This window comes from Magallana gigas, chromosome 9, assembly GCF_963853765.1.
Source record: "Magallana gigas chromosome 9, xbMagGiga1.1, whole genome shotgun sequence".
NCBI lineage: Eukaryota > Metazoa > Mollusca > Bivalvia > Ostreida > Ostreidae > Magallana > Magallana gigas.
In genome coordinates this window covers 1,328,805-1,340,682 of record NC_088861.1, presented here as the reverse complement: position 1 = coordinate 1,340,682, position 11,878 = coordinate 1,328,805, and positions in this window count along the sequence as shown.

Here is an 11,878-nt window from a genome sequence, read left to right as displayed (position 1 = left end):
CTGGGGCGATTCTCCTTTTTTTAACTGGAGGGGGGGGGGGGCAATTCTGCAAGTGTGATGAAAAATCCGCATATATACATGTATATATACCTATTATAGTTTTCAGAATTTGTTCGTATCGCAAAATTTGCAGCATGCGTTAAAAACGGATCGACGAAAAGAAACAATGATTATATAGAAAATTTAATAATGGAAAGAGTCAGTTTGCAAAAACAAAGAGTGAAGCAAAGTATTAATATGCTAGCAGAAGTACTATTTAGCTTTTTTTTCCATAGCAAAGTAAGCGGAAATATTCAGAAATGCTGCATGTAAGTACTATTATAATATAGCAAAACAAGTTTTGTCTTAAAGATTTTGTTACCGATATATCACATAATTTAAAATCAATGAAGTTATCTCGATGATTATACATGTATTTTTGATCTCTTGAAATATTTTGGTATGATACCGATATTACACGTTTTAGGATATCAATAGCTTTTTTCATCATTACTGAATACATCCACTTTTATTAATACATTTCTATTCAAATTAAACAGTTAAATTACGGACAGATTTACAGTTCGAATATAGGTATCATATTTGGGTTGACAAGCATCCAGAGTTGAGGAAAATTGTACATGTATTGCACTGTTCGGATATCGGGTTAAGTTGTCGTACATGTATAGTCCAGATATCACGACCCACCAACAGTCCTCCAGATTTCTCAGCTTTCGTTACGTACATGTAGCTATGCTTTATTTTGGATTGGCACTCTAATGTCAACTTCAAAGAATATACATAGGATACATACATGTACTTAGTTCAAAGCGTTTCTATTTATTCCACATCCATACACCGTTATCAGCAGTATACACGATTAAAAACCCATAAGCGAAGATTTAATTTGCGTTATCTGGGATTTCGAAAATGATTAACTGAATTTTGAAAATAGATCCGGGATGGAGAAATGATGAAAAGCTCCCGGTCTCCGAATGCCAAAACGACCATGGTTTTTTTTTTTTGTTTATCCATAAAGTACGCACCAAATTACCACGCATGAGATCTGGCCATTAATGGAGAAGTCTACAGAGACCTATCGTATCATAGAGGATACTAAAAATAATTGTCCGGGAATTTGAACAAGATACTTTTGCATTGCGTGATTATATTTATTGGGCCTCTGCTCATTTTGATTGGCGGGGAGTTCGTGGAACGAGAACATTTGGATTACTGTTTTCTAGGCTAGAATACGGGCACAAAGTACATAGATAGACTATACCGAAGTTAATAAGTACTTCAGTGCATAATATTCTAGAGACTGGGGCCGAGGGACAAGTGTAGGAACGCTAGGAAGCACTCAGAAATAACTGATACCATAAACTCCAATGTACATCCCGATTCTAGCTATACAAATGTATGCATCAGAAATAGTTAACTTTGATATCCCTAAACTTTAATGCATAGACTCTCCTTCTAAATGTAGCTAATAGTTTATATTCTAAACTTTATTGTATATATCCTGTTTCTAGCTAGACCAGTGTACATTAGAAATAGTTGACTCTCTTAACTTAAAACATATCCTGAGTTTTGCTAGTATATACCACCATGCTTCAGAAATATAAGAAGTTGATACCCTTGACGCCATCGCATATCCTGCTTCTACCTATACCGATATGCAATATAGGAATTGTTAACGTTGATACACTATATCCTGCTTCTAGCGATACTGATATGTATTAGAAATAGTTAACATTGATATCTGAACTTTACTGCATACAGTACATCCTGCTTCTAGCTGATAGTTGATACTCTACTTCACTGCATATCCTGTTCCTGCTAAACCGGTATGAACCAGGAATAGTTGACACTCGTAAATCAATTGCATATATATATATATATATATCCTCCTCTATATCAGTGCCGGGGTAAATACTCTAAACTTCATTGCATCATTTCGTAGCATATCCTTTTCATACACATGCGCGGGTCAAGAATTTTTTTTATCAGAGGGGTTTCGAAGGGGGCCCAAGGTATATTTAGTTTTGCCCGGGGATGGAGGAGTCCTAGGCACATATTCAGAAATTAATTACTATGTAAATAAGAAATTTGAATTTTCTAGGAAATATCCGGAACCCTCCCTCCGTCTCCCTTCCTCCTCCCCCGGTTTCCCTCTAGACACACGCATGCATGCATGCATGTAGCTCAACCGGTCTTCTACTTCTATCATATGTGCCATACATTATGTACTAATGTACAATACAACGGCACATGAATATACAAAAAATGTATGCACTGGACAGTCACTGGTACACCAATATTCATGAAATGATTTTTTTTTGTACAGTATGCAACTACTGCAAATGGTCCTGACAAATTAAGTATTTTGAAAATATAATTTTATCATAAATGTATATTTTACTGAATTATTGATATGGTCACCTGGTAAATTTCCCTATTAGTATATAAAAATATAATCTACGTCGCATTTCAATAGTGCCCTTGTCGCTGAAATATACCAGGGGCACTGGGCACCCCCGCCTTGTCCCTAAAACATATAACACCTGGTGTCACCGTGTGAGTGATGTTCCCCACCAGTCATCAATTGCTACGGATTTGCATGAATTACGCAACTGGAAGGTGAAGTTTTTCTTAAATCAGATATATGCTTTTCCAACATTGTCGTAGGTAAACCCCGTCCATGTCATTCTCTCTCTCTCTCTCTCTCTCTCTCTCTCTCTCTCTCTCTCTCTCGTCAATTTACTCGACGTCATTTTACATGTTCAAAAATTATAAATACAGGTAAATATATAAAATGTAACGAAGTTTGAAAATCTGTATGTTTTGTTTTACTTTTTGGCTCAGCTGAGTCTGTGTTAAGTATTCTAATGTTGTTTTTAACTTTTTCAGTTTCATTCTCGTTTGCCAAAGTTTAAGGTTAGAAGGAGACATAATGATGTTTGTATATCAGCATGAAACTCAATGGGGTTCTTTTTGAAAAAGTCATCAGATTTCGAGCAAACACCCTCATAATAAGCGGAGTGGATTGAAAACTTTGTAAGCAAAGATATACAAATATCTTCCGATGAATAAAAAAAACCCCGATGGTTTCTTTTTTTAACAATCATTAAAGAGGAGGGTTTTTTTTCCACATATATCCCATTCACATGGATTCTGATAGCAGTCGTAACAACTTATACTTGTTAATTTTTGTTTTTAAGTTAAACGTTACATCTACTTATCTGGCTCGATAACCATTAGACATCGTTTCTCAGGTGAGCTAAGTTGTTCACGGACCATTGTTCCTTAACACCAGTGTAAACGGGTCATTATCAAAATATGCAGACTTTTGAAAAATGTAAAACATGAGAAAATTATTGCTGAAAAAATTACTTTGATTGCAAAAAACACATTTAACAAACAATGAAGTATAACATCTTAAAATTTGCAAACATTGGGATCTACCATTTGATTGATAATTAGACTGAAATTTAATGAACTGTGAACATTTTGTCAGTGGTGTAACAGGTATATAGTATAGGAAAAAATTCTTAAATAAAATAAAATAATTCTTTTAAAATGATGGACATAAAGTTTATATCAACAAAATTCATTTAAAGTTATTAGAACTAGATAACAGAAAATATTTGACACATTTACATACTGACCAACATAACATTTGAGACAAAGTCTTGATGTTACTCAACAAATTTTTAATTTGAGCATTAAAAAGAACACAACTGGATTTTTCTTTCAATGGAGCATAAAAAAGACATTACTATAAATGCACTGGTGTGTTTCAAATATACATGTATTATTGTCAGTTTATTTTATTTGGAGAAAAATGTACATGTTACACCACTGATTATTATGTTTTACCACTGACATAAAAGTTACACCACTGACCTAGCGATAATAAATAAGAGATAAGCGTGTTAAATTTTGTAAAATAAACAAATTTCTATTTTTTATTGCATTTAAAACATGATAAATTTGATCTTAAATAAAAGTTTTCGTGCCTCATTCTTTCATAATCTGAAGATAGACACACTGTTACACCACTTATAATCAGTGTTACACCACTGACAGAAAAATTACATGTATATGTTTTTTTACATGAATTCACTCATTCTTGAAGTTATATTTTTCTACTATTGGCATCCACACACTTATATCCACCTTGTACCGAGTTCGAACTTTCTTTGCCTCATCAATCTCACAAACAACATCGTCAATACTATACCAGCTCATATCAATCATACATTCTGGACAATAAAATTGAATTTTCTCCAATTTTCTCCAAAATCAATGCATACAACGCATATACACTTCCTCTTTGTCTATATATGTTTGTTGAAGCTCAGCTAGCATTTGTTACCTTTAAGCATTTGAAAGATTTTAGTATAACATAATAGGGAATGTGAAATGTCAGTGGACTTATCTTATAATACACTGTAAGTCATTAAAAAATTTGATTTTTTAATAAAAATAAAATGTGGATTATTTCATTTCTTTATTAGAATAAATTTGTTTTTACTTTTATCTTTTAATCAAGTATTTAAATGAGTAAAACATAATTAGAGCATACAAAATGTCAATGGTGTTTCAAATAATGTCAATGGTGTAACAGGTCTCATTTTCCAGATTAAGAAAACACAATTGCAATTAAATAGTCAAGCTTTCTTTATTGTGACAGTGTCTAACTTGTAAAATTGATAAATAACAATTGTTTAAAATGCTCAAAATATAAATGAAATGGAAGAAAAAGTAAAATAATTAAATAATGTCATGTGGTGTAACAGTTTTTTCAGTGGTGTAACAACAATTTTTGGTTACACCACTGACCGTTATACCACTGATGTATCCATAGTAAATGTAGCAGTGTGACCCAAGAGAACAGATACTACACAAAGCTACAAAGCCTATGTTATAATGTGATAAACATTCATCATTTGTGTGAAAAACTTTTTTGTTCTTTCATAATAGAAAACCTTAAATAGCACGTTATTCCACTGACACAGTTTACATTGTATTTTTCGGAGCATCCTAACATTTTCTGCCATATTTTCTATCACAATGATGTCATCACTGATACATTTATCTTTTTAGTAGCAGGGAATGATGCCACTATGATCTGAGGGATTCCAACTGTAGTACAATATTATTTACTTGATGTATTTTAAGATATTTTTATATAATTTGCCTTGTAACACCAATGACAAAAATTTTTTGTACAAGCATATATTTCATCAAATTCATTGTTTTTAAAAGAGAACTTGTTAAGGAGCATATCAGAAATTAAAATATGAATGTTGTTTTGAAAATTAACGGTGATTTTTGGAATAAAACATCAATATTATTGAAGATATTGTAGGTTAAAGAAGTTGGAAAAATTTAATGACAGCATAGATTCACTGAAATCTCATAACAAATAATATTTTTTTTATACTTTAAGCAGTAAAATTGTCGATTTATTTGTTCAACAATATAGGTTTAAGTTTCTAAAATCCAATGGTACTGTATATATTCCCCAGAACATTATTTTTCCCCCTTTAAATTGACACTGACGCAAAAGGCTGCATATTTTGATAATGACCCAAACAGCAATCACCGGAGTGTGAGTACTTATTAGTTACACTATACAAAGATGGTAGGTGAATAAGAAAAATTTCAATTGTGTGTTCTTTGGAAACTCACCAACGAGTTACATACATACATGTCTAGAAGTTCCAATTTCAAGAACAACAGACTTATCTAGTAAATACAACCAATATGCTTTTTCAGTTAGTTGTAATCTGAATAGTTATATATTTAAAAGACAAACGCTATATCATTGACTTTTCTTTTTCTTATTTTTAAACCATTGGCTCAAATGGATAGACATGTGGGTTATATTTGTGTACAGTTCTGATTAATGCGTAAATTTATACTTGATATATCATTATATAGGTTTATGGTATTGTTGTGTTCATATACCGAATCCAAGCTGTCGCATTTTTTTTCCCGGAAAAAGTAAAGTCAAATGTAATTATATTGTTATGTTCATAACATATAGTGCTTTTTTTTTATACATGCATAAACGTTAATTGCAACGTGCCTGCTTCTGATAAACACTTTTACCGAACGCTCCTCAATTCGATTCTCTCTAAAATTTATTTGTCGCCATCGTTCGATTCTCCCTAAAATTTATTCGTCGCCACTTTAGAAAAAAAAACATGCGACCTTTCTATCACATCAAAAATCATTAAAATATTCCTGGGACTTAATTGAATATTCAACCCTTATATCAATGTCAAGAGATACGAATCACGCAGTAATAATTTCCCCTCCCTCTGATTTATTCTCCCGATAAAAGCCTCGATCGTCTGCGTGACACATTGCCGGGTCATCTAGCTATTCATCGCCGAAATGGCTTGAATCCTTTACGGCTATTTTGCCAAGGCCCCTAATACAGACACAGGGAAGACATTAGCATTTTCACTTTCAGTGAACCCCATATATATTAAAGTCATTCAATCAGATATGATCTACGGCCCAAGCAGAAGCCGCCTTTGGTGACAGCTGATCCCAAAGAGGTTCTTAGTTAGGTTTTTTCCTTCTGTTTTTCTTTCTCATTTTCTATCTTTCTTTTTGTAACTTATGAATAAAACATTAGAGATATTGTTGATAGTTGGAAACAAGTCATAAATTTGTGTAAAAATGTGCACGGGACTGCAACAGTTCTCTTTTTTATGCGAATTGATTAAGGATGCGCCGTACTTAATTCTGTATAAACAAGCGATGGTTTGAATGATCAACAATGGGAACGAACGCGATAGACAGTTAAAGCATATCCTCAACGTCAGGGGCCCTGAGTCCACTGATGCTGTCAGCATAGTCGAAGCAATGCTGCGTGGCCGCATATGCCAATAAGAACTTGTAGTTAAGAAGATAAGACGCTATTAATATTTTACATTTATTGGATCACTGTATAAAGAACAAAAAGCAATGTACAGACCTCCATGTCTGATTTACAAAAACAAGTTTGGACTTCTGGCTTGTTTACAAATACAAGTATACCCTTACCAGAACCTTTAATTGCCAAGCAATGGAATGTTGGATAAGAGAGTTGAATATAAAAAAAACAAAACAACGTACAAAACTGTACACAGTTAGAATAGTTTACTTGCCCTCATCAAAGTCCGTAGAACAATATTGCATCTTAAGAGGGCTCCGTGGTCGATCGTGTCCATTTTTAGACTGTATTGATCTTGTTCTGTATAGATTTATAGAAAAATGCCCAAATTTAAAGGGTGAAATATTTGTATATTTTCTTTACTATTATTTATAGCTAAACAAATCATATCTGAAAATTTTAGGTAGATCTGAAGGTTAGCTTGTTGACCATCTAGCTTCCTTAATTTCTACATTTCATGTACAAAAACATTTGTTTTTTCTGACTTGTTTACAGTACATTTACTAACTGGATCAAGTGTATGAATTTCCCACTAACGAAAAAACTGGATGTCAGTCGGTTGCTTTAAATATCAGCCCTTGCAGATAGCTGCACGTTCCATCGATTTCTAGAACATTACTCAGTATCAAAGTGATATAATTTTCTAAAACAAACGAACTGTTCGTTTGATTTGCGGATCCGATCCATATTATTTCTCTCAAAAAGGAAAAACGGCTTCGATTTTATATCTGGCCGGAAGGACAGCACACCGACAATCTGCTAATGTTTTATGATTTATTATTAAAACTTTCAAACTGACGTTAATATAGAAGTCATTAACTCTGCTTCCCCCGGCAATTTAGAGCCAACTTTTGTCAAAACGAGCCTATCATCTCGTCTGAATTGACCTCTCTGTCAATATAGCGTAATCGATGTTGCATCATGGGAAATATTTAAGTTAATGTGCACTGAACGGTTAACATTGCCAAACAACAAATACATATTATCAAACACAATATTTGTATTTGTATGTTATTCAGAACATGAGAAATTTTGGTTGGTATACATGTTTCAATCTATGATTGGTTGGAATGAGTTCATATGTTCACTGAAAGTGTCATCTGGTGAATTATTGATTTGTAAATCATAGGACTAAGTCACTGATATTAAGTTTATATGAAATGCTACATAACTGTTGTTAAATATAATTTGTAGTTGTACTTTTTCTTTGCTAGTTAAGTCATTCAACAAGCAAGTAAATCGATGGATATTATGTATAAAAGTGGCAGTTTAAATGAGTACCAGTAACATGTTAAACAGTTGGGAAGTTGACTTGTTGGGTGATTTTTATTGTTGAATAGTGGAGATGTTGACGTTTTGACTGGTTTCTATTGATGATTATCAGTAGCTGAGAGGTTGACTTGTTGACTGTTTTTTTGTTGAAGTTGAGAATTTCAGAGGAAGACTTGTTGACTGGTTTTTATTGTTGAATTGTTCAAAGGATGACTTGTTGACTGATTTTTTTATGTGCAACAGTTGAAAAGTTTGCTGAATATCATTGTTGAAAAGTTCAGAGGATGACTTGTTGACTGGTTTCTAATGTTGAAAAGTTGAGAGGTTGACACTTGGACTGAATATCATTGTTGAATAAATGAGACGTCGACTTGTTGACTTGATTCTATCGTTGAATTGTTGAAAGGTTGACTTGTTGACTGTTTTTTAATATGATTATATAAATCAACTTTTATTTTACTCATACCTTTAATCGTTTTGCAGAGTTTTGTTTACTCAAATGATTAAGATACTTAACTTTCTTTGGTTGTTCATCAATATATGAAGGCAACGAGAATTGCAGTACATTACCCGATTTTTTTTTCTCAGTAATGTTAGTTTGGTATTTTTGTCCATTAACTTTTTGTCTGAAAGATTATTTTATCAAACTATTTGATTTGTTATATGTTTGTTATTTGTTAGTTACTTGTTGTATATAGTTATTTGTTGGTTATTTGTTAGTTCTTTGTTGTATATAGTTATTTGTTGGTTATTTGTTAGTTCTTTGTTGTATATAGTTATTTGTTGGTTATTTGTTAGTTCTTTGTTGTATATAGTTATTTGTTGGTTATTTGTTAGTTCTTTGTTGTATATAATTATTTGATGGTTATTTGTTAGTTCTTTGTTGTATATAGTTATATGTTTGTTATTTGTTAGTAAGTTGTTGTATATAGTTATTTGTTGGTTATTTGTATGTTATTTGTTGATTTATCACCTGATTTTTTAGTTGAATAAAAAGTAAAACTGGCTGTTTATCTCATAATATTTTAAAGTTAATCCGAAAAAAAATGTTTAATCTTTAACACTTAATCCTGTGTAGAAATAATATGAAGCACTGCATTAAATGTAATTTTTAAGGAAGACATCAACACATTTCATCATTATTATTCAAATTAATTTACTGTCTTGATCACCCTGGTCAAAAAATCATATTGTTAATGAAATGTTTAAAAAAAAAAAACACGTGCGTTAATCATGTCAAAACATGTACAAATGTACGATTTTAAAAAATATGTTTTAAAAACACTAATAAAACAAATTTAAAGCGATATTTATTAAAATGTGTAATAAATCTCCGCTGCAGAAACAAAACTGGACGGCAAATGTAATTAGGTTGGTTGATTTCGGAGGACAAGAAAATCTATAGGACGCATCGCATTGCACAACAACATTTGGAGATACATAAATTTTACAAAACACGTACCAGACTGCGGCGTTCAGCCTCCGAGATATAAGGACGGCATTGGCGATGATAGATAACATTCAAGCACATGCAAATTTGTCCACATAAACTGTCTCTTCGGTGTTTTACTTATTATATTTGTCAAATTGCGATAAAAGTGACATTCAGCAAATTTCTAAACATCTGAAAAGATTTGACGAAGCGAACAGCGGTTTTATCTCACAATTTATATGGCGTATCTAAGCCAGGGCCATAATGGAGGAATAAAGAGAATGGTGCGATGATATAACGAGAGGAAGTGTAAAATTGATAGGTCCCATCTGTGTAAGGTTCGATATAGTGTGAATGGAGAGAGAGAGAGAGAGAGAGAGAGAGAGAGAGAGAGAGAGAGAGAGAGAGAGAGAGAGAGAGAGAGAGAGAGAGAGAGAGAGACGATAGTATACATATACCATAATTACATGTAGGCTGTTTTTCTAATATTTTTAAAAATGCCTTCTGTTTTTAAATTTAATGAATAAGTCATGCATTTTGTTCATTTTAATCGCGTTTAGATTAAATGATAAAGTCCTCTTTAACTAATTACTTGAATATGACGTCGTTCTAAATATTCAAAATGAAGAATCTGTTTACCAAATGGTATAAGAGTTGCATTGGCATGTTAGAAACAGCATTTTGTACAAAAATTAACAGAAAAATGTTAATTCCAGTGCAAATGAATTAAATGAGAATTTGTCTGAGATTTCAAAAATTCGGTAATTTTTCCCCGAAAATGAAATCCAATACTCGAAATAGTTCATAATCCTTTCCTGTTTGCATTTTGTTAATATTCCCATAGTGTATGCACTCTCTACATCGAAAATCAAATAAGTGTATTAGAAATCTTGGCACGGCTTCAGTCGATGAACTTAACCAGTTTTCAAACGCGAATTTATGTAATTATATTCTGAGGTCTTGGATGAAAATTAGTCTTAAGTCTTTCCAGAATCAAACCTTCCCTGTTCTAGCTCAAAACGTTTCCAGCGGCGACATAGATTTCATATTTGATGCAGGTGGCTTTCAAAACAGACCGCTGCTCTATGCTGAGACTATATAATTTCTCCGCAGTGTGTAGTTATTTTGCGAGGAAGCGAAAATGCAGAATTTTTCTCAAGAGAAAACCCCAGCTCCTAATTAATTAAAGATATTGCTAATGGTTTATGAAAAGGCAACCTTTTAATGAAAACAACAACATAATGATTAAATTCAAACCGGTAATCTATCTTGGTATGAGAAAATGCGGGTAAATGAAAACATGCACGTTCGAGATCGCAACAATTACGTTACATTAGTTTTATTTAATAGCAAGCTCTTATTCAAAAAAAAAAATGAAAGAAATTCTTTGAGGTAATAATTTTATAATGGCGCTCTTCCAATCGATTGACTAACAAAACGTAGAGCAAATCTATACAAGTATATCAAGATGAAATGAAATGCATCAGATATAGAGAAACTTAAATTACTATCATAATGACTGAATTTCTCTCAACAAAATCGTAATGATTCCGGAAGATCAAATTAAATAGCTTAATTCTTCGTTATGAACATGTACAGTACGGGTGTGTGAGTGAATCCATCAGTCAGTCTTGGAACCTACTGGAATAAAAAACAAAAGCGAATTGGCAAATATGACAACGAACTGTTTCAACAGATCAATTTTTGAGAATGTTTTTTTTTTTCATCTTCATCAGCATCAATTATGAAATCTTTGATTTGTCTTCATTGTATTTTCTATTCAGCAAGAATATCATCATTGTCGTTGTGATCATCCTTATATCGTTATCATCTTCATCTAATGATCACTTTCTAAACTGAGCATGTTTGATATATAGTGGTCATCAAAATCTCGATTTTTCATGATTATCGTCAGCCTCGTAAATAAAAGTCCTAATTGTCGTCATCTCTGTATCATCAGACTTTTGGTCGTAATCATCATTACCATACCTAAAGTTTTGGTCACATCATCGTTTTATTATCACAATCATCTTCTTCATCATCATCATCATCATCATCATCATCATCATCATCATCACCAACAACAACGTTTTCGTCGTAGTCTTTTTCATAGCATCACCATTAACATCATCATCGTCCTCATCACCATTGTCATGTTCGTATCATCGTCATATATTCACCTATCTGGTTAGACGTCATCATCATCATAATCATCACCATATCATCATCACCATATCATG